Source organism: Mastigoproctus giganteus, chromosome 12, assembly GCF_048544385.1.
Source record: "Mastigoproctus giganteus isolate SK-2022 chromosome 12, ASM4854438v1, whole genome shotgun sequence".
Classification (NCBI taxonomy): Eukaryota; Metazoa; Arthropoda; class Arachnida; order Uropygi; family Thelyphonidae; genus Mastigoproctus; species Mastigoproctus giganteus.
Genome location: NC_143586.1, coordinates 101676151 through 101699464, shown reverse-complemented (window position 1 = coordinate 101699464; position 23314 = coordinate 101676151).

The following is a 23314-nucleotide window of genomic DNA, read 5'->3' as shown; positions in this document are numbered from 1 at the left end:
TGGTTAAAGAAGATTACAGATTAAGGAAGAACCTAATCGCCAGTCAGTGTTGGAGATATTGCTCCCAACTGTGATTGTCTCTATACATTGATATTCTCGCACTATACTGATTAATACAGTTATAATTTCATTTACTTACCGTTTATTAAAGATTCTCCCTCTGTTTTCTGTCTGCTTTATTTCCTTCCACTGCGAAGAAGCGGCTTTATTCTTTGAAATACCTTGACTCTTCAAACCATTTATGCAAAACTGACTGTTAAAGTTATTCACACACTAATTTGCATTTCAGTTTTTTTCTTCTAAGAGTACACCTGGTGGTAAAAAATTCAGAACCGACCAACTATTACTATAAGATTCTCCTCTAACTGCATGCTATTCTTATGACTGTCACATCCTACTTTATTCTCTTCTTCTGAATAAACATGCCGTCCTCGTTAAGCAGTACGACACATCACCATCTCTCGCTTGCGTGGAGTGGAGAGGATTGGTTGATTCTCGTCTGTTACTGGAATTTCTAAAATCCTCTTCGACCGATTTAAGACAGAGGAGGAGCAGTAGGTTCCCCCCCCCCGTCATTTATTCCGAGTTGTATGCGCTCACGGTTGTATTCTGCGATCTAGATGGGAATGATTAATCCAGTTTCTTTTTACTCAGGGATTAATAAGAAATAAAAATAAGATCAGATAAAGTACGTAAAGCCGAAGCATAATTTAATGAGATTTTAATTGTTTATTAACGAAACGAACTCCGTGCAGCTTATGGTTGTCAAAGGCTGCTGTAACAGAAACGGAGGTGTTCAGTGAGGTGAGCTGTGTTCTTAGATTTCCCCTACATTTAATTAAAATAGTCTCTTCACATAATAGAATACGAACAGTTATTGACTGTTCCCCCTTTTCTCTTTCCCTACAAGACATGCTAATGTTTATCTGTATGTTCAGCTTTTACTGGAGATAAACGCATCATAATAAAAATCCTGCGTCCCATATTTCATACTTAAATTACTCGGATTAACATCGAAAGAAATACAATTTCATTTAATAAATCAAAGTTGTCTTCCTAGATTACCACGGCAGTTAAGTGTTCAAGGAAACACTGCCTTTCAGAAATAGCTGCTGACTGTTTGTTTGTAGTCTGGCTCCATGCTTTTATACCATTATTATTTAATTGACATTACTAGAACTTAATGGCCTTAAAATCGAATTGATTATTATGATCCGAATATTCAATAAAATTTGGAGGAATTACAGAATCAGTGTAATAATTCCATTAACGTATAAGTTACAGCTAAAAAACTTTTAATTCCACTGCTTGGAAATTACATGAAATACATTGCATTTATTATTAAAGTTAATTTTAAGAAAAAACAACATTTTTCAGAATGCATCCACACCAAAGTACAAGTTCTACTACTAGTATACTTCATACATTTTACCTACTAACTGTGTCTACCGACGTTATTTTACAATGTCAGACTCAGTATTATTCAGGGGTAGTGGGTGGGTGGGTGGGATACGAAGTGAATAAAGTTGATCAAATACCAGTCTACCCGTTAACAGTATTCCGTGCTTGTTCTGACAGTCTTATTAGAAATAAAGAAGCTAATTTTACTTGCTTGCCTGTTTTATTTTGTCAGTATACAAATAGTCCCTGTTCTTTATTAGTAATAAATGACATAATAAATAAATTTTCGTGTATTATCTAGATAGCCAAGCTAGAAGAGTTTAGAAATTTATCATGACCGCATACATATTTAATTATTAAGTAATAATGTCACTCTTCAAATTATAATCTGAACAAAACGAAACTTATTTTCGTTTGTTAAAATAATGTGAAAGCTTTATGGTCAGCTGAATGAATGCTCTTTTTTCCAGTTATTCGATTCTGAAAGGTTATTTTGATCTTCTTGAATATTTTATTTAGTACTCAGTAAATGTATATTTATTGTCTACTAAAACTGATAAAGAATGAATGATTAACACGACGAAGTTATTATAAAAATCCTTATTATTTTCATAATTTATATTTATCTATGTTTATGTGATTTTGTAAATTAATGTGTATTATTTATTATTATTTATTAATTATTAATTTATGAATACATGCAAATATAAATCGTCGTGACAGGTAGTGGTTCCATTGCTCATCACTGGTGTAAACATGTCTATTTTTAAATCCAATCGGCGACTGCATTCGTTCTTCAGTCCCCAAACATGCCAACTCCTCCGTGGAAGATTCATTTATAGAGATGACGCGTATTGGAGCTTATAAACGCTCACTTTGATTAAGAAATATTTATATATATAAATCAATTCACTAATTTAACATAGGAACAGACATTGTGTGACTTCAAATGTCAATTGCAGTCATATGCTTTGTTTGATTTTATGATAGTTTTAATTGGGGGAGGGGCCCTATCTGACTGGTACTCCGGCTGAGGCTTTCCTTTAGTGGTGCAATTGCCAATTGTTATGTACAGTGGCGAACAAAAAAAATTGCATCACCTTACAAAAAAAAGAGTAACTTTTGTAGTGTTTGATATTGTTTGATAGTGTTTGATATTGTAAGATATTGTTTGATTAGTCATTTTGTTTGTCGCAAAGCAAAGGTATTGCGTCAGATAACACCTCTATTTCATCAGACAGTAATTGTAAGGTATTGCATCAGCTGTTTCTATTAATACGGCTGGAAGGGTATATACGCTCATTAGTATCCTGTTTTGCGGAGGTGTAAGCATGGCTCCATAGGTTCAATTGACACCAAGAAAAAAAAAAAAAAAGGTTTAGCTGTTGCTCTGTCCCAGGAAGGGCTTTCTACGCGTGCTATCGCTGATAAAATAGGCTGCCACCAGTCAACAGTATCCCGGGTACTGAAATTAAAGCGCGAAACCGGTGATGTGACGAAAAAACCTGGATCAGGCTGTAAGAGAGTGACTATGCCTTCCCAAGATCGATATTTGAAACGGCTGTGCCTTAGTAATCGATGCTAGTGCTCCTGATGTAAAACTGGACTTTGAGATGGCTGTGGTGTTGAAAGAAGTTTACAAAATATTCAAAAACAGTTTTCGGAATGTGGTCTGCATGCCTATCGCCACAAGAAGAAGCCTTTGTTGAGCCAACAAATGAGGAAGAAGCGACTTGTTTGGGCTAAAACGGTTCATATTTTAGCCTAAAATGTTTCATGGACAAAAGAGCAATGGGAAACAGTCGTCTTTTCTGAAGAATCGAAATTCAACCTGCATGGCTCGGATGGGAAGCGATATATCAGAAGACGAAAATCGGAGGCATACCATCCTGACTGCATAACACCGACTGCAACGTTCCCCTTCGGTCAGATGGTCTGGGAATGCATAACAAGCAAAGGGGTGGGGCGAATTAAGTTTATAAACGGAATAGTGAATGCAGAAACCTACACTGCTATATTGGAGGAGTTCCTGAAACCCATTATTAGGGATCACCACAAAGACGTCCAAAACTGCATTTTTCAACAGGACTCAGCACCATGCCACACAGCAAAATTGGTAAATTTTATGCTATTTAGATTTAATGATGAGTTTGCCTTCTTGTCTCACAATGTTTAAAGCATACTTACACCGATGTTTTCCTCGTTTTTCTCCCTTAAGGTGATGTCATACCTAGAAATGCTGAAATTACAGTGTTGGACTGGCCTAGAAAAAGTCTAGATTTAAACCCTGCTGAAAATTGCTGGACTCAGCAATTTTCAGCAGGGTGTCGTCTAAAATTGCTCAAAAGAAGCCAACAAGTAAGGTTAAACTGCATTGTGGTGTGGTACCATGAAATTGGGCTACCGTATATCCAGAAGTCGATTGCCTCGCCGCCAGGTTGTTGCAAGGCTGTAATTGCAGCTCGAGGAGGAACAACAAAATATTAAGGACTTATTTTGCTGATTTCAGTACATAATACTATTACGTTAACTTGTCAATTCAGTTTGTACTCGTAAATGCAATAAAATGTATGTTTGGTTGGGATGATTACCATTTGCATGATTTCTCATATTTCTATTAATTACTAATTTTACCCTTTGGAAAGATATTTAGGGCAATTAGGTATGTCAGGTGGAGTCTTTTTATTGGATTTCATTCACAGATATATATATCCCACATAACAAATGCATTTCTAACATTTGTGCAACCCACAATGCAGCCCAAAACACATTATTTGCAAAATTTACAAGTGATGCAGTTTTTTGTCTGCCATTGGATGTATGTGTTCGTGTGTGTTAAGTGCCAAAGTAGCTAAGGCCATGAGGCGTTAATATATTGTGTCTGATATGTCTATTTTTCGGGTGGTTGGTTTGTCTGTTTATCAGACGAAAAGCACGAGTTTCCGGATGGCAAATTTAGCATTAGTAGTGACAAATAATGCATGAAAGGAAGCTTACGTTATGCCGCATCAGCAAAAAAAAAAAAAAAAAAAAATAATAATAATAATAATAAATAAAATAATAAACCGACACTTCTCATTTCACCAAGGCTTTATACACCTCAATCAGATCACCTCGCAGGTGCCTAGTCTCCAGACACTGTAATTTGTAAAACTTAAGCCTTTCTTCGTAAGAGCAACCCTTTGTTCCATTCAATAATCTTGTTGCCCTTCTCTGTACTCGTTCCAGCAGCTCTACATCCTTCTTAAAATGAGGCTCCAGACCTGTATACAGTACTCAAGGTGGCCTGACCATTGCCTTATACAAGAGTATAATTACCTCCTTATCCCTGCTAGAAAAATTGCTGTATAACATTGATAAGACACCACTACTTAATACTGAAACCTGATGAACACCTTCGGTATGTTTCGGAACGACAATTGAGAGACAGAACAAGACGTGCTAGTTCAAGCACAAAACTAGCTGCAGTGTTACGGGAGGAGTGGAGCAAGATTCCAATCTTTGTATACCAGAAACATGTATAAGATGCCCCGCAGAGGGTTATTGATATTATTAAAGCCCTAGGGTCACTAGGCATTACTGTATTATTATTTATTATTGTTTTTTTTTTTTTTTTTCTAACCAAATGCATTTCCATTTAGTGTCCCAATACACGTTGGACGGTAGTCTACGCTTGTAATTAGTCGAAGGGCTGTTTCTATTTTTGGTAGTATGCTAATTGAAGAAATGAATGGGTAATATTAAGTATGAACAGAAAATAAAAATTCCCGGTTTAAACACTTAGGTATCTTAAAGTGGCGAAAAGTTCATTTTTTATTATTAATTTTCTAAATATATAAATAATGAATCGTTATTATTTGCTTATTTTATTAATCACTGAAGATCGGTGAAATACGTTTTGTATTTTATAATTTAATTTTTGTGAGATCCAGACGGAAATTAAATAAAGTACATTACAAAAAAGTTGAGTGAATATTTCACTCGACTACATACAGGGAAGTGAAGTAATTACTCCTTGCATATTATTAATTAACAATTATAATATGCAAGGAGTAATTATTTTAATCACTATATATTATTATATAGTGATTAAAATGGTGAAGAATTAATTACGTTCAACTTTTGTTAATCAAAGCACGTGGAAAAATTAAATTAATTAAAAAAATGAATCAAACGCTTCTGAAATGCAGCACACTATGTACGTTAACTTTTCGATATTGTTTTATAACAGGGCATTTTTTGGCTGTCTGTATACGTCTTACTTCTGCAGAATCCAGTGTTTGTGTAACATCTAACAAAATGTTCTATACAGTGCGAAGTAGTAGAACCCAGAGTGAATCGAGCGAAGCAGATTTTTTGATTTTTGTTTTTTTTTTTTTTTTTCCAGATAGAGGGATACAAGTAAAGACGTTGTTGTCGTATATTTACTTGGTCGTGTTAGCAGATACAATGAAAAACATTACAAGAATCTTCAGGAATCTCATACATCAACCACATGTCGAATTGCTTTCTTGTCACTACAGTCCAGAACTTGCAGTCGACGTTAAGAAAAAGACAAACAGGGGAAAAACAAGATTGTCTTCAATCAAGTGAGGCCATGCGCTGGTTTGCGTTAGTTCTGCGCGCTTGCAAACAACACCGCTGTCATGGGAACCGTTTAAGATTGATTCGATTGTCCAGGTCCGCTACCCAGGATGGATTAATTCATCTTCTCTGCTCGGTAAATACCTAAATACATCACGAAGCTGGTGGCAAGATTGCGCGAGAGTTGTGAGAAAAGCACCAAGACCTCGTTCCTGTCTCAAGCTACATACAGATCTCCTCTTGTTAGTTTTTTTTTTTTTTTTAGCAAAGGAGATTGGACAGAAAAAAGGTAGCTAAATGTGTCCGAGAATGGGGGATGTTCAAAGAAATTTCGTTTAACAGGAAATTGTTCTTTAAGAGAGTAAATCACAGACAGAAAGGAGTTAAACGCAAAAAGTTTAATATAATTCACAATTAAAGTGCAGCAATTGGAACAGAAAAATTTTTAATACCCGCATCAGTAGGCATTTGTATTTATGTTGGTAACTAACGTTAGTATACTTTATTTTTATTTTTTTATTTATTTGTTTCGTAGAATTCTTTTCTTTAAAACTTCAAAATCATTATAATTATTTTATAAACGTTAGGTCCTTTTAGTACTCGTGATCTCTTGGAAATGGGAACAACAAATATCTTCCAGCATTAATTGTATAAATTGCTATAGGTAGGAATGTATTTTGTGTGTATTTCCTATTGTATGATATTGAGACACGGACCAATTTATCACATAGGCTTCAAAAATATTAAATTGTTCCCGTGGCGGAAAGTTAGGCATTTTAATGTTCCTGTTTAATAAATTGCTGGATGATAACTCATATCTCTGGTGCCTTTACCCACCTCCACTACAACATATCGATTATACATTATATTCCTGTTCATACTGAGGATTTAAGCTACTCGCGCGTTACAGTATCACAAAAATAAATCTCCTGGCAATCCAAGTCCGGTAGTGTATTTTTGGTCTTCTCTTTCTGGGCTAATTATGGTTTCCTCATGGTAGACACAATTTATAAATACATAAACCAGGATCACAGCTCCAGGCAGAATATTATTTGCCTTGATATCTGAACGATATGGCGAAGCAAATGTATAACATAACTACATAAAAACGCTAACTCCGTTGCTATTTTTGTGCTATTTGAAGACGCAATTGCAGTTATTTGCAATTGCGTCTTCATTGCCCTCGTAGTAGTAGAGTGATTATAATCAGGTGAAAAAGCTCGAGTTCGAATCCCGTCAATAATGGAGGAATATTTATAGTTTTTTTTTAAATCTCTTTTCAGAACGTGGCGAATTTAGTCGGTATGTGGCTGCGTGGTTTTTTTTCCAGAAAAAGACCTGATTGAAAAATACCGACACAAATACGATTAACCATTGTATTTATGAACTGCAGCAGGCTCTTACCAAAATGGAGAGGAAATGTCCCGGACCAGACCTCATTGAACCCGAAGTCCTTAAAAAGACCGCCCAAATCAACATCCAGTTTCTATCGACCTCTTCAATAAGTGCTTGTCCCATGGATCTTTCCTAGAAGAATGGAAAAACGCCAATGTAAAACCGATCATAAAAAATCCGTCTAAACAGCTCCAACATGGATAAATCGACGTATTGTCCATTTATCCATGGTCAGTAAACTGTTTGAACGTCTACTCCTAGTACGGCTCCAAGACCAAAGCTGGGCTCCAGTCCAACTTCCACTTTGGATTTCGACCGGGGCGTTGCACAGAAGACGCACTGCAAAGGATCATCTCTGTAGTCTCAACTTCTACCTTCAAATACTACCTACTAATAGCAATAGATTTCTAAGGAGCCTTCGACAGGCTCTGGTGGGCAAGTATCCTTCGCAGACTTAGGCAAGCAAATATTCCATTAAATTTATACAAATGCATCGAAAACTACTTATCAAATAGGAAAATTACAATTTCCTCAACGTACCGAAGGTCTATCTACAGAATCACCAAGTCTATCTACAGAAATTTCCCACAGGGTTCAGTCCTTGGTCCTTTTCTGTGGAACATTGTCCTGGATGAGCTCCTTGGACTGGACCTAGGTTCTGTAGCTATACAAGCCTTTGCTGATGATGTGACCATCTCGATTGAGGCTGACAGCAGAGCTTCTCTGGAAGCCAGAGGAAACCAGGCACTTCAAATCCTTCAGAACTGGGCAGCCCTACACAAACTAAGACTCTCACCCTAAAAGACACAATCCATTCTCCTGAAGGGATCACTGCAGCCTACTAGAAACTCCACTATCAAACTTCAAAGGCAAACCATCAAGCTAGTTTCTACGTTAAAACTACTGGGAATAGTACTTGACCCTAAGCTCACTTTCTCTCCGCATCTTGCACACCACACGAAAGTGAGAAACTACACTGCTCTCATTGCACGGGTGAGTCGTCGTGATTGGAGATTGAACCGACGCACCCTTAAGGTTCTGTACAAATCAATCTTCCTTCCCTTCATAACGTATGGATCAGGGGTCTGGTTTCGCAGGGCAACTCTTTAGAACAACAAATGTAAACTGGGAACCATCCTTCTTACTATTACAAGGGCATGCTGCACAGTTAGCAACCCAGCCCTTCAGGTTCTTGCGGGCGTCATTCCACTTGATCTAAAGGTTATTCAAAGGGGCCTCCACATCCAGGGGTATACCAGCAACTATCCTTGGACACTCCATCAATAATCTGAATGAAATCAGGCAGGAAAAGAAACAAATTGCCATCCTACTACCATCAGACCTGGCAGGACAGATGGACTGCTACCGACAAAGGCCCAATCACCAAGAAATTTATACCGTATGTGAATGCCGTATTTCCTAAATCTCCAACTTGGTTTTCTCCTGGTCTTTATACCACCTACCTCATTACTGGACACGGATCAATAAACCATAAACTAACATCCATGGGAATCATTGACAACCCCTACTGTGCATGTGGTGAAATAGAAGACTGGAACCATCTAGTATATACCTATCAACACTATGAGGACCTCCGCAGCATCCTGTTTACTCGTATAAAAGATAACCCTCAAGGAAATGAACACTTATTCATCACAAAGGAAAACTACTACTATGAGTTTACCAAGTTTGCACGAGCCCTCTTCACAAGACGGAGCACCTTATGGCCAACACAAAATAGGAACAACCCAAACATCTGATCCTTACCTAACTGGCCAACGGATCTTAACCTGGATAGGATCAGCTGGCGTACGGGCAGCCTGATTCCTCAGTGGCAGCTTACACGCAGTTCCCTTGCTGTGTCTTATTTATCGTCCTTCCCGGGTTCCCCTTTCAACTGATGGCGCTTATTGCTCCATTGATAACCTGGAGGATGCCTTCGCCTACATCTTCCATATTTCTAGATATACCCTCCTTTCTTGCGTACACTCTGTACTTCCCCGACTCTACCTTTTTTTTTTTTTTTTTTTTTTGTCTCTTCATCCAGGGAGCTCTGGCGACCCTGGCGGAGACAAGCCAGAGAATAATGAATGGGCAGACTGGCTACCTCCTAATGGAGTCCCACCAGGGGCCCTGCGGCCAAATGCCAGGACACATAAACAGAAACTAACGCAATATGTCATATACAACACACAACACTTTTCTGGCATTTACAGTAGTACTGTATTCCTTCACAGCGAACATATAGCGCAGATGTGGGAAACCACAGGTGGCACATAACCCTAATACTATGCACACTATGTATTCATAATTTATTGTAAACTATTCTGACCTGATGGTCGTGCCGGAGTATAAGCAAGAACATACTGACGCCTCAGCTTTACTTGTTTGGGACTTAACAAACACCTATATATCTTCATAAACATAATGAAATTCACTGTGCCGACACTTTCAGAATTATTGTATAAAATACCATTATGAACTAATAAAAGATCTAATAAATAAATATTTAATAAAAGAGTAACACAGTCAACCATTGAAAAAGGTCAGGTTTGCTAATATGATTTTCTTTCTCTCATTCCATTTTTCTCAGAACTCATTTTTGAATTCGAATTCAGTTTTTTCCTGCTGATATAGCCTGGTAAACCTTTCTTTTGATGTTCGCATGCGTCTTTTATGCTCGAATCGTTGTTCTTTTCAGTGTGTACGAACAATGTAATTTTACTAAGAACAGTCTGAATTCTGCATCTGAACTAGTAACAATTCACGAAACTACCGGTAATCACGGCAGTACTTTCAGTTGGCAAAAAAGGTTTTTCTTTTTCTTCTTGTAAGAGATCGTTTGAAAGGTTACTTTAATCGAAGACCTATCCCTTTTTATGGTATTCAACGACGAACGATCAGTTTCTGCGATCATGTGCTACAATACTTTCTAGAGAACATGGACCCTACAGTATAATGTACACAAGAAAGCACTTTAGTCTTTTTTGCTGCAAACCTTTCTTTGTCTTAGTAGGGGATCACGGGAAGAGTTCCTTTTGCTACTGTCTATTCCCCTCTTTAATCCATCAGTCAATGCCTGTCACTGATAAGACTTTGACCGATAAGACACTTTCACTGCTAATGCAGCCAACTTGCTCTTAAACAGACCAGATAAGATGGCTGAATAATAACCTCATGCTGGTTATAAAAAATTTACAAGTCACGAAAAATGCTTCATCAGGAACATTACAGTTTTATCGAAATATATAGCACTTTTTTTGCTTTTTATCCCTGCAACTGTATTATGGATAATTCTTAGCATCTTATGATTTATAACAGCAGTTCTCAAACTGTGAAATGCACCTCACAGTATGAGAACCGCTGAAAGAGAGGTGGAGAAAAAAGATAATACCAATATGAACAATAATAATTATAGCATTTTAATTATAAAATTAAAAATGTAAAACTTTAATATGTAATAACTATCCGTATAGCAGTCTCAATTAACCGGCATCTAATTTTAACCAACATCATTAATTTTATATCACTATATTTCATCAATATTTTTCTTATTATACTAAAGATGCTGCATGTAAGTGCATAATTCCGCTAGTGATGTTAATAAGATCACTTATTATATCTGTTAATCAAAGCTGGACGCTGTGACGATTCACGTCACTCCCCAGCCCAAACTTCAGTTGCGCCAATGTCTCCCCAATTCACAAAGTAGGTGAGAAAAATATGACGGGAAAAGATCATGGGCTCTGTGGTCGAGGATAAAATACGGGATCATGTCATATCATACAGGATGGTATCCTTAATGGATCACATCATGGGTTCGTGAAGGGATAGTCTTGGCTGACCAAGCTAGTTAATTATTATGACGAAGTCATAAAATACTTGGATGCAAGAAGCAACTTTGGCATTACTTTGTCAGGCGACACAGAAGCCTATGGTAGATACAAGCTAGTTTGTAATCAAGTCACAAAGGAGGGAAGCAGATTCCGAAAAATCTTTGGCAAAGGATGCAAAGACTTCTTTACTTATATAAACTCTAAAAGGAAGGGGATGAATCAGATTAGTCCACTTGATATCAGTGGTTTGACTGTAGATGATTATTCTCAGATAGCTGCCGAACTAAATGAGTATTTTGCACCTACAGTCACACATGAGAAGTTATTCAAGGAAGAGGGGGGGGGCAGATGTTTATCAAACTCTAACAGGGAATTAAATGATTTTGTAATAACTGAGAGCAAAGTGGAGGAGAAATTGTTGAAGTTAAACATAAGAAAGGCACATGGAGTGGATAGGATCTATCCAGTTATATTAAAGGAGGCAGCAAAGCAACTAAGCAAACCCTTAGCCATAATTATGAGAGCATCCTTGGACTCAGGGGAGGTCCCCACGGATTGGAGATGTCCAAATGTATCCCCAATTCACAGAGCGGGATCAAAGGGCGACACGAGCAATTACAGACCTGTTAGTTTGACTTCTGTTTCAGGGAAAATAATGGAGTTACTGGTTAAAGAAGTATTGCAGGATCATCTAGACAAGACAGCAGTAATAATTCAAACACAGCATGAGTTTGTCAAGGGGAAGTCTTGTCTGACAAATTTTATTGGATACTATGATGTGGTCACAAAGGAACTGGATGCAAAAAATAATTTTGATATCATATACAGTACTTGAATTTCAGAAAAGCTTTTAATACTGTTGCACATGGAAGGCTACTGTATAAATGGCATTAAGGGCAAGTTGCTATAATGGATAAAATGATGGTTGAGTGGTGACAGAGGTTGATGGTTGAGACAGAGAGTGATGATTAATATGTACTGCTCTACGTAGACTAATGTTATTAGTGGTGTCCCTCAGGGTTCGGTGTTGGGCCCATTGTTGTTTGCTATATTTATAAATGATATTGATGAAGGTATATCAAGCTTAATAAAGTTTGCAGATGATACAAAGGTTGGCAGGGTTTTTGATAACAGTAATGATAGTATGCTGCTGCTGCAACAGAATCTGGAAAAGTTGTGCAGATGGGCTGAGAAATGGAAACTGAAGTTTAACATTGACAAATGCAAAGTACTACATAGGGTAGCAGAACCCCAGAAAAATGTACCAACTATATGGTGTTACACTCAGGGTAGTGGAGAACGAAAGAGACCTGGGGTAACTGTGCAGCCCGATATGAATTTTTTCTGAGCAGTGCAGAAGGCTGCCAGTCATGGGGTCTTGTCAGTGATATACAGGAATTTTCGAGCAGGGATAAGGAGGTGATTATCTCCTTGTATAAGGCAATGGTCAGGTCACACCTTGAGTACTACGTACAGGTCTGGAGGCCTTATTTAGTAAGGATGTAGAGTTGCTAGAACGAGTACAGAGAAGGGCAACAAGGCTGGTAAAGGGATGCTCTTATGAAGAAAGGCTTAAGTTCTGCAAATTGCAGCTTCTGGAGACTAGGCACCTGGAAGGTGTATAAGGCCTTGAATGGATTGAGCAGTCTCAGTGCTGATGGGATTCTTCCTCTTGCTCAGATTACAACCAGAGGGGGCATAGGTTCAAACTGAGGAAAGATAGTTGTAGAATGATGTGCGGAAGCTTGACTTTAGCTAGCGGGTAGTTGATTGCTGGAACAAACTTCCATTTGTTGTTGTGGAAGTTGAAAGCTTAAATAAATTCAGGGTAGAACGACGAACATTTGGAATGAATGGATCAGTGAAATGGGAATGGTGTTTTTTTTTTTTTTTTTTTTTTCCTTTGGCTGTTGCTGTATAAGCTTGCTTTCTTGCATCGCATCATGTGCCCCTATTAATGCTCCAATCACTTTCTTGCCACAGCTACTGCTTATAAACATACCGATATGACACCACATAACCCTGCTTTTCAATCACTTTCAATTAACAGGATAAATGCCTAATCTGTTGAGGTGTTCAAAAATCTACAAATAGATCAGCACTTATAAAAATTCCCTTTCAACTCACCCTGAGAATTTTCTACCAAAATGTCCGGAGTCTCCGAAATAAGCTTGAAACCCTCGAACAACTCTTGTTGTCCAATAGCATGGATGTAATCTGTCTATCAGAAACATGGCTTCAACCTGACCAGGAGTCAATAGCCTATGCTCCGGCCGCTGGATTTTCATCGTTCTTCACGTCAAGATCTCAATCTAGAGGCGGCGGTGTTGCCATCTTCGTCAAAGATTCCAACCTGAAATTTGTGCACGTCACATCTAGCAACTCCTTATTTTATGAAGCAATACCCGTGACTGTGACGTTTAATGCCTGTTTAATCGATTTAACGGCAATCTACATACCCCCAGCTCCAGATACTGCAACAGTTGACGATGCTACCGGCTGGATAATGAGTAAGTTACACCCTTCTGCTACGCACATACTCTGTGGCGATTTTAATCTTCCACCCCACCTGAGCCCTCTCTTTCAACGACTAATGAACAATCTCTCTCCGTTAAAGTTGACGATTATCAATGAGGAGCCAACGAGAGGCACCAATCGCCTTGACTTGATTCTATGTTCTGGAATTTGCAGAGTCGACATTCCACCAGAAACGTCCTTCAATTCAGATCACGACCCAATTGCATTACTTCTTGTTCTGCCTATGCCCAACTTCAATTGCCATAATACTGTTGAAAAGAAAATCATATTCTCTCCGAATTTTCTGGATCCATAAAAGGTGCCTCGAGGCAGCGCAGCATCAGAGGTAAAGGGAAGGGTTTTTGTTTTCGTAAAGGCGACTATGATAGTCTGAGACAGTATTTAAATTCTATACAGTGGGACCAACTGATGATGTTACCAACAGCAAACTCAAAATGGGAAGCATTCAAGGAACTAATCTTGGAGGCTACCAGGCTTTACATACCAACTAAGAAATATTGTTCAAGGTTTAGGCCTAAATGGTTGTCAGATGGACTAATGAGACATGTGGCAGAGAAGAAAAATGCATGGAATACATACAAATTAATGGGTGACATGGAAGCCTATGATAGATATAAGTTGGTCTGTAACCAAGTCACAAAGGAGATTAGGCAGGCAAAGGCAGACTACGAAAAATCCTTGGCAAAGGATGCAAAGAAAAACAGAAAGGAGTTCTTTACATACTTGAACTCGAGAAGGAAAGGGATGAATCAGATTGGTCCACTGGATATTGATGGTTCCACAGTTGAGGATCCTGCTCAAGTGGCTAACAATCTAAACGAGTATTTTGCATCTACATTCACGCATGAGGAGTTATTCAGGAAGGAGAATGATGTAGGTAAAGTAAACATTGGCAGTGAGCTGGATGATTTTGTAATAACTGAGAGGAAAGTGGAGGAGAGATTGTTGAGGATAAACATAAAAAAGGCACCTGGGGTGGATGGGATCTATCCAGTTATATTAAAGGAGGCAGCAAAGGAAGTATGCAAACCCCTAGCCATAATTATGAGAGCTTCTTTGGACTCAGGGGAGGTACCCATAGACTGGAGATGTGCAAATGTAACCCCAATTCACAAAGGAGGATCAAAGGCTGACACAAGTAATTATAGGCCTGTTAGTTTAACTTCTGTTCCAGGTAAATTAATGGAGGCACTGGTTAAAGAAGCACTGCAGGATCATCTAGACAAGAATTCAGTTATAGCTCAGACGCAGCATGGTTTTGTTAAGGGCAGGTCTTGCCTGACCAATTTGATTGGATACTATGATGTAGTCACAAAAGAACTGGATGCAGGGAATAACTTTGATATTATATATTTGGATCTTAGAAAGGCTTTTGATACTGTTGCACATGGAAGACTGCTGCACAAATTGGAGCAGTGTGGCATTGGAGGCAAATTGCTGCTATGGATAAGGGGATGGTTGAGTGGCAGAAGACAGAGAGTGGTAATCAATGGACACTGCTCAACGTGGACTAATGTTATTAGTGGAGTTCCTCAAGGTTCAGTGTTGGGTCCATTGTTGTTTTCGGTGTTTATGAATGATATTGATGATGGGATATCAAGTTTAATGTCTAAGTTTGCAGATGATACAAAGGTTGGCAGGGTCGTTAAGGACACTACTGACGCTATGCTGCTGCAACAGGATCTGGAAAGGTTGAACAGATGGGCTGAGAGGTGGCAAATGAAGTTTAACATTGACAAATGTAAAGTACTACATATGGGTAACAGTAACCCCAGAGCAATGTATCAACTCTGCGGTACTACACTGACAGTGGTGGAGAATGAAAAGGACCTGGGGGTAATTGTGCAGGCAGATATGAAGTTCTCTGAGCAGTGCAGACGAGCTGCAAGAGTAGCTCATGGTGTCTTGTCAATGATATACAGGAATTTTTCTAGCAGGGATAAGGAGGTGATTATTCCCTTGTATAAGGCAATGGTTAGGCCACATCTTGAGTACTGTATACAGGTCTGGAGGCCTCATTTCAAGAAGGATGTAGAGCTGCTGGAACGGGTACAGAGAAGGGCAACAAGATTAGTAAATGGAACAAAGGGTTGCTCTTACGAAGAAAGGCTTAAGTTTTGCAAATTACAGAGTCTGGAGACTAGGCACCGGCGAGGTGATCTGATAGAGGTGTATAAGGCTTTGAATGGTTTGAGCATGCTCAATGCCAATGGGATTCTTCATCTTTCTCAGAATAATCACCTCAGAGGGCATAAATTCAAATTGAGGAAGGACGGATGTCGGATAGATGTGCGGAAATTTGCCTTTGGCCAGCGGGTGGTTGGTTGGTGGAACCGACTTCCATCACTTGTTGTTGAAGTTGATAGCCTAAACAAATTTAAAGCTCAACTGGACAGGTATTTCGAACGAACGGAGGGGTGAAATGGGAGAGGGTTTTTTTTTTTTTTTGGCTGATGCTGAATAAGCTTGCTTTCTTGCATCATATGCCTCTACTAATGCTAATGCTATTGCATGGCATGTGCTTGATGGATGTGACCCAATCCTCGCAGTTGATCTAATCAATAGATGGATAAATACAGTCACCCTCTATGCGTCAGCTAAAACCGTACACATTTCTCCAAGAACTAGAGCTTGGTGGACCAAAGATCTAGCGTGCAGTTTCCACAACAAACAGTACCTTCACAGGCAGTGGAAAATCTCTGGCACAACCCAAGATCGAATCTTATACTCCAGAGCAAGAGCTATGTTCAACAGACTCAAGGCATCAGCATTAAAGAGATACACTGATGCTACCTTGTCTAAAGGAAAAGCGCCATACTCATCAAGACACAGTCGCATTAATTCAAATCTTGATCTAGATAACTGGATGGACTACATTTCAAGATTCAAAACTAATTCCGCCTCTGCTGAAATTCCTCTCCAAAACTCCCAATTTGCTCTTACTGATGACCTTTACATAATTTCAATCACAAGACGACAGCAACTGATATATGCTATTAACTCCCTGCGACTATCTAGTACCGCAGGCCGTGATAAGATACCTCATTTCATAATTAAATGCCTTAGCCCCTATATTCTAGATGCATTACTCTCAATCTACAACTCTATTCTTTCCACACGAGTTTTCCCTGCTCAGTGGAATGAATACTCTGTGAGGCCACTGCCTAAGGTCAAAGCACCAACAAGCCTAAAAGATTTCAGACCACTCTCAACTTCTTCCACCCTCCTCAAACTTCTAGAAAAGGTACTCCTTCCAGCATTAAACAAACAGCTGATGCCACAGAAGCCAAAACAGTTCCATTTCGCAGTCGAAAATAGATCCACCATAACAAACCTCATGGCCGCACAGACATCAATTCTTCAAGCCTTCGAAACTAAATCTGAATTAGCTATAGTGTACGCTGACATTGAAGCTGCTTTTGACAGCCTAGACGTCACAGCCCTTCTCAGACTCCTGCAATTCTTCTTCAGGATTAATGGAGACCTTTCCTCACCGCCTTATGGAAGAATAGAAGTGTCCACCTCACTTTGAAGAAAACCCACTTTACAAGAAAAATTAATGCAGGAGTCCCACAAGGTGGTGTCCTGTCTGGCCTTCTCTTCTCAGCTATTCTGATTCCTTTCATGAGTCCTCGTGATGATGCTCTAATATATGCCGACGATATAAAGTTTCTTACCTTAATCCCACCGTCTGCAAACCCAATGGCAATTACGTCTTCCATCACAGAGAACTTGACCACTCTTCCAACTTACTTGAAGATGTTTGGATTAAACCTTAACCCGTCAAAATCTGCAATAATGACTTACTCATTGAAACAGCAACCAACAATAATTCAACCTTCAGTTTTAGGTACTCTAATTCCAGTGGTTACCTGCCATAAAGATCTCGGGGTCTATTTTGATCCGAAGCTGAAATTTAATGATCACACAGAATACCTCCGGAAGCGTTTCAACACCCTACGCTGGAAAGCGAAACAACACTTACTTCATTCCAACGATGCCGCAATCACTACCAGATATCTTCAAGCCACTGTTTATCCGGCTATTTTATACGCTGCTGAAATTTGGGCATCTGCGTCGCCCTCACTTCAAAAACCGGTGTTCTCGTGTGAATACTGGATCCTGAAATGGGCCACAAATAAGCATCGCCGACTCCCTCAATTGAGAACAACTGACATGGCTGAGCAGCTAAATGTACCCAGGCTCCTGAGGTTAATTGACAGCAGGCGTTTAATGACTTCAGTAAAAATGTACACAGGAGTAATAAACGCCCCAAACATCTGGGATTTCTGTCAGTGGCACAATCCTACGCCATCCTTGAGGTCAGAGCCCACACTAATCCTCAAATACAACCGGTTGAAACTGTGTAGTCGGTTCCTACCTGCCCAGGCACTGCTCCGTCTTGGAGTCGACCTTCAGAAATTAGCTACCGACTACAAATACCGTCACATGCTCCTCGAGTGGATTCCATCTGTGGAACTAGGATAATTTCATCCATATGACGTTTAGTCCTAATTTTTCATTATTATAATTTACATGTTTGTAACTCATAATTTCCATGTAACGGTATTTTTTCCTTTTTGCCAATTAATTTCATTTATAATTTCATTTATAAGGTAAAACTCCTGGCCATGTCGCCGTGTTGAGTATTATTGTCTCTAGTACATGTCCTGTACTTATTAACAATAAAGAATTTATTTATTTGGGGAACCATATCAAAAGCTTTACTGACTTCAGTTAGTTTCTCTCCATGAAAGGTTATAGTAAAAAAGGCCTACGTGCTCTGGATTCATTACGAAAACTTTTTTATTTTTGTTGCTCAGAGCAAAACTGTAAATACAACTAATGAGCTTTCGGCTGGGAGGCAGCCTTCTTCAGATTGAATACATGAATGGCAGTTGGAATAGAGATGTGCACTGCCAGGATGGTGCGTGAGGCGCGTGGTTAATTGTTTGATGCTTGTGGCTGTGACATATCGTGGTGACGTGGCCAGCGTTTGTCTATGGATAGAATTACTGCCTCTGTGATGGGGTTAACTTGGCAACCACTGTTCCTGTTCAAGGAGGCATCCGAGCATTTTATATTTAACGATTCCAACCAGGTGCGCTTTAGGAAATGTCATCAGGCTGACGCCTGATGACATTTCCGCCGCCCTCAGACTGTGCTTAACAGGGGGTGCAATCATGTTTAACGACTCCATCTACCAGCAGATACATGGCACAGCCATGGATTCCCCTGTCAGCTCTGTCACAGCAAACATCGTGATGGAGGAGTTAGAGGGACGTGCGTTTACACACGCGCCAGATCACATCGCCTTTTGGTGTCGCTATGTAGACGATGTGTTCGTTGTCATCCCTAGAGACTCAGGTCAACGACTCCTAACCCACCTCAACTCACTATCGCCCTTCATAAAGTTTACGATTGAGCTGGAGTCGAACAACTCTATACCATACCTAGATACACTTGTCCGGCGCGAAGGCACATGCTTGAAGACGGCAGTTTATCGCAAACCTGTGTGTGCTGGCCAATTTACCAACTTCCGGTCAGCACACATGCGGGGCCACCTCCTCTCCACTGCCCGAACCTTGCTAACTCGCGCCTGGACACACTCCAGCTCCGCAGATGAAAGACGCAAAGAGATCACCAGAGTCAAAGTAGACCTTACGAGGTGTGGCTATCCCATCGACGTCCTTGACAGGTGTGATCTACAGGCACGCACAACGTGACGACCAACAGCAACGCCAACAGGGACGAGTCATCCAAGAGGGCATTTATCCCATACTACCCCAACCTGTCACAACAGATCGGTAGAATTCTAAAATCATATGGGATAAAGTGCATCCAACTCCCAGGCAAGAAACTGCGTTCTCTTATCTCCAACGTAAAAACACCCGTCCCCACTCTTCTACAGAGCGGTTTGGTCTACCGCATCTCTTGCCGTGACTGCACCAGCTGCTACTTTGGAGAGACTGGACGTCAACTCGAGAAACGTCTCTCGGAACATAAAAGGGCGATCCGCTTGGCAAATATAGAACACTCAGCTATCGCCGAGCATGTCTGGACAACCCGCCACGACATCGACCCACACCGCGATGTCGTGGTTGTGGACAAGTCCCACCATTACCTAAAGCGCACCTGGTTGGAATCGTTAAATATAAAATGCTCGGATGCCTCCTTGAACAGGAACAGTGGTTGCCAAGTTAACCCCATCACAGAGGCAGTAATTCTATCCATAGACAAACGCTGGCCACGTCACCACGATATGTCACAGCCACAAGCATCAAACAATTAACCACGCGCCTCACGCACCATCCTGGCAGTGCACATCTCTATTCCAACTGCCATTCATGTATTCAATCTGAAGAAGGCTGCCTCCCAGCCGAAAACTCATTAGTTGTATTTACAGTTTTGCTCTGAGCAACAAAAATAAAAAAGTTTTCGTAATGAAAGGTTATTTATAAACTGGAACAAAAATTGGGATTGCTGGCATGATCTTCATTGGTCACGTGCTGGCTAAAAGATAGGAGACAGTAGCCATAAATGCACTTTTCTCAGGATGGACCAGATTAGCAAGTGGGGTCCCCCGGGGATCAGTATTGGGACTACCTCTGTTTCTTATTTTTAATGACTTTGATGAGCGAGTGCATGGAAAGTTTCAAAAGTTTGCTGATGATTTGAAGGTTGGAAGGATGGTTAACAACTAAAACCAGTACATTTTGCTTCAAAATGACACAGATCAGATCGGTTGTACAAATGGTCTGAAAAATGGAAAATGAAGTTTAAAGCTTCTAAATGTGAGGTTGTGCACCTGGGGAACAGAAATCTTGAAATTACTTATAGGTTGAGGGTGCGCTTAAACGTAGTTCAGAAAAAGATTTGAGGTTTATGATCAGTCAGACATAATTTTCCATGCAATGTAAACAAGTGACATATAGTGCCATGTTTATGATACAGAGGACCTTTGCAAGTAGCGAAAAGGATTTCGCTGTCCCTTTATATAAGACGATTGTGAGACCACATTTAGACTACTGAGTTCAGGTCTGGGCCACACTTGAAGAAGGACGAAGCTTCTAGAAAGGGTTCAAAGGACAAACAGATTGGTGAAGGCTGCTAATCGATGTTCATAACTCCGACCCTTCTGCAATAATACAATAATTAAAACTTATCTGCATCCTGTTATGTTATATGGTTCTGTAATTTGGTCAGCTGCAAAAACCAATGTCTTTCTCTCTTTTGAATTTAGTGTTCTTATATGTGCTAATCAGAGCTGGATTCTTTTTCACTTGGTCGAGATTATAAATGTAAAAACCTAGAATATACTTCACCTCCAGTCTATTAGTAACTGAATCTTATTATTATTATTATTTTTTTTTTTTTTTGCTAAAATATGTTCATCAATTGTTCCTTTTCCTTCCATATGGGATAAAATTGGAATATAATAAAATATCTCGATATCTTTTCTCTTATCGAACTATTAACTTAGTAGATAATAATGCATTAATGTTATGTTGTTTATACAGAATACTACTCTAAAATTATTTCTGAGGTTTCCTCTGCAAATGTATGCTAAACGGAGCTTAAATAATTCTGCTTGTCTACTCTTTATGTCTTTATAGAGTCCTATTTTGTGAATGTGTTATTTTACTTTTTTTAGGGTCCGTAGTCTAACGAAGGACCCTTATAATGTCACCCGGTTGTCTGTCTGTCTGTCCGTCACAGCATTGCATCTCTGGAACCACTCAACCTATTGACTTGAAATTTTGCATGGGTTTGTACATCATGTGGGCCAACATAATGCCATATTAATCGTTGTTCACAGAAATTTGTTTGAGAAATGAGGAGGGGGGACAAAATGTTGTTGACAACCTATATTATTATACACCGTTGGAAATAGCTCAACGAGTAGATTTAAAATATAATTTTAAACCTACAGGAAAATGAGTGAGAAAATGCCAGACAGGAAAATGTGAGTAATTTTCGTGTCCACCCCCACCTCTATTTTCGTCGCTAAAAATTTAAAAATCACATTCGCTATGCGTTATTTGATGCTTATCAAGGGAAAACTATTCCGATTGAAATCTATCATTTACTTTTTGTGTTAAAATTTAAAAAAAAAATAAAAAAATTATTGCACTTCGATAGCGCCTTCTTTGTACTAAGTAACTCTCCTTTTGGTGACAAAAAGGTTGCTAAATAGTTAGTTAATAATTCTATAAAGATCATTTATAAATTTTGCGACGAGAAGTATTTTTTAATAATTTTCAAAGCTGGAGTTGTCCTGGCAAGGAGGTACTCAGAGAGCCAGTGTTGAGGCGCCGGTGGTGGGGAGGCGCCTGCGCGGGGTATTGAACGGCCCTCACCTGCCAGTCGCTTCTCCCCAAGACTTTAATCGCTTCTCCAGGAAGAAGTCGGAGTCGCTTCTCCCACCCTTGTCATTCACAACTGGAAAGACTCAACTAGATAATGTTTTCGTTAGTTCCTCAGTTTTAGGCCAAGCCGGGGTACTAGAAACTTTTTTTCAGTTACCATAAAGCTCTCTGTTTGAGATACTACACTAACGACCATTCGTGACTACGGACCCTTCATCCTGAGTGTCCTACACTCAGCAGTTGACCTATTTTTTTAGTTAATTATGGTTTGTATGTAAACTACTGAATACATGTCTATTATTATATTTAATTCCATTCGTATTGTATCTTTTATCTCTATGTAAGTCTCTCACTCCCTTTCTAGCCAAATGCTGTACAGGGCAAGTCTCTCTTGTTCTGCTTTTGCATATATGTTAATATTGAGCTAATGACCAAAAACGATATTTTATTTTATTAAGGTTCAGTTCATCTTCTTTAACTGGAAAATAACACTCTCTACTTTAGTGTTTTTAAATGAGTCTTGCATTCCAATTCCTGTTGTACAATCAAGCTATAAATGCTCTGAAAATTTCTTACGGAATTTTCCTTGTGGAATTGTACCTTATAATGCACTCTTATTTTATTCGAACTGAAATCAGGCTCAGAATGGATACCATTCCGGTTTCACATCGGTAATCATGTACGTACTTCACATTACCAATTTAACTTCAGAATTGGGGTCCACCAAAGACCAGTTCTTGGGCCACTGTTTTTTCTGATTTTCGTAAATGACATGGACGAAGGGATAAAGGACGTGATGTCAAAATTTGCAGACGACGTAAAGAGTGGGACAGCCGATAATGATCAGTGCCAAGACGCGTTCCTTCAGGAATAGGCTTCAAGAATAATCAGAAAAGTGGAAGCTATGTTTTAATGCAACAAAATGCAAGATCTTACACTTGGGAAATAGCAACTAAAAAATAAATTTTCTGTTTATACTCCGGCACGACAACCAAGTCAGTAGAGTTTACAATAAATCGTCAATACAAGTATTTATCAGTCACGGGCTTGAATCACGGCCCACTCAAGGAATGCGTGCTATGCACCTCGATCCTGACCACTCGGCTATGTCAGGCCTACTTAGACATTTGATGGGGTTGAATTAAAAACAGTAGAGGAGCCCACCAGGTTAGTGGAATTTGCAATAAATCA